The sequence below is a fragment of the Juglans regia genome, chromosome 5 (assembly GCF_001411555.2).
Source record: "Juglans regia cultivar Chandler chromosome 5, Walnut 2.0, whole genome shotgun sequence".
NCBI classification, from domain to species: Eukaryota; Viridiplantae; Streptophyta; class Magnoliopsida; order Fagales; family Juglandaceae; genus Juglans; species Juglans regia.
This window is the reverse complement of record NC_049905.1, coordinates 20,920,364-20,922,462: the sequence shown is the minus strand read 5'-3', so window position 1 is coordinate 20,922,462 and position 2,099 is coordinate 20,920,364. Positions and strand designations below refer to the sequence as shown.

The 2,099-nt window shown below is 38.2% G+C and overlaps 1 pseudogene; it reads left to right on the top strand.

Moving 5' to 3' along the window:
* The first annotated feature begins 1,402 nt into the window (after positions 1-1,402).
* LOC109003658 lies at positions 1,403-2,095 on the top strand (annotated as a pseudogene).
* The last annotated feature ends 4 nt before the right edge of the window (positions 2,096-2,099 follow it).

Sequence of the window (2,099 nt, the reverse complement as noted above, 5' to 3'; positions counted from 1 at the left end):
AAACCGTTAAACTAAAAATTGTCGTTTCATAACCTCTTTATATATATATATATATATATGTGTGTGTGTGTGTGTGTGTGATTATTGACTGAAAGAAATTATATTCAGCCTTTAGTGCATGGCGGTACGCGGTGTACTTTGGTATTATTCACAATTATGAAATAATAATAAACATGATCATGATTGCCCAACCACTATGGCACTGGAGCATGAATAGCTAGCAATTGGCTTTCCTCTTTTTTTTGATAGGCAATTAATGGTATGACATTATATTCTATATTATAAACTGGTATACATTGTTTTCCATCAAACATCAACACGCGGCTGCTGGAAATTAATGATTCTCTGAATTCATTGACTTGGTACTCTTCCGATCCAGGGATTTTTTTTCTTCTTCTTTCATGGCCGATCATATATAGAATATACCATTTAATTTCTCTCAACATCCTTGACGTTTAAGTCTAAAATTAAAGATATTTTGCTTTAACATTCAGTTGACTTAGTAGTATTAAATGTTTAATAAATATTATAGGGCTCGCTTTTAAATGAAAATAAATACTTTAAACACAAAAAAATCACACAAATCACATTAAATTAAGTCAATTTATAAGTTTATATTTGTGACCAGGTCTTTTTATAATATATAGCGGTAACAATTCTCTTGAGGCAATCGTAATCCACAGAAAAATTATAAATATTGCACCGACGCTTGGAAGAAGGAAAACTTATAATTATATATTCACAAAAAATGCTCGTACCTAACACGCGCATATACGTTGAGTTTAATGAACTGCCAAACAACTGATCATGAAAACAAAGTCTCATGAAAAAAAAAAGGAAAGAGGAAAAATAGAACCGAAATTTATCTTATTTTACAGATCCACAGTACAAACAACTGATTTGGTTAAGAATTTAGGGCCAATGAGAGATCCTCTCTAACTTATATTTAGTCTTAAGTAAGATAATAAAAATTCATAGTTCCTGAATCCTGCCTTAAAATGCCATAATATTAGGTAGATAGATAGGTAGATGAGATCCAAAAATATATTAACAAAGTTGGCATATTTTCAGAAGGACAAAACATAATTCCATATTATAACCAATATAAAACTTCTATAACAAGGAGACAAGAGTGGCTAAACGACAAGCAAATACAGCAGGAAACTTCATCCATCACTATCTTTACACACAAGACCAATCATGTCATATGGACAGAACTATATCAATTAAGATGTATCAATTTGACTCGTTGAAGTTTTCCAATTATTGTGAGATTCGGGATATATATTAATATTTAAAGCATAAATACAGCCTGTTTCTGGGAGTAAACAAATCTATCGTTTTCAAGAATGATTGTAGAGCTTACTATATAAAGGGGTTAGCATTCTTTGCTACAATGCAAGCTCTCTCCGGACACATCTTTCAGCATTAGAGGTGATCAATTGCTAGTGCAATGGATATCTCAAGCCACCACCCGGGGCATTGGCCTCGACTGTTTTCTGCTCTGGCTTTTTGCCTCATAGCCACTAGTGTGGCTGCCACTCACGAGCCTTACGTTTATGCCTCTCCACTGCCACCGCATCACAAACACTTACCACCATTGCCACCAAAGCATGGAGGCCACCCACCGTATTACTACAAGTCGCCTCCTCCCCCACCACCTTCTCCATCACCGCCTCCTCCACCAAAAAAGCCATATTACTACAAGTCGCCTCCTCCCCCACCACCTTCTCCATCACCGCCTCCTCCACCAAAAAAGCCATATTACTACAGGTCGCCTCCTCCCCCACCACCTTGATCTCCATCACCGCCTCCTCCTTATGTCTATAAATCACCCCCACCGCCATCTCCATCAGCCCCTCCTCCATATGTTTACAAGTCTCCACCTCCACCGCCCCCATCTCCTTCTCCTCCACCCCCGTATGTCTATAAATCACCACCACCACCTTATGTCTACAAGTCACCTCCTCCTCCTTCACCATCTCCACCACCACCATACATTTACAAATCACCTCCCCCGGCGTTGCCATCGGCACCTTCTCCTTATGTTTACAAATCACCACAACCACCTTCTCCATCACCCCCACCTTACATTTACA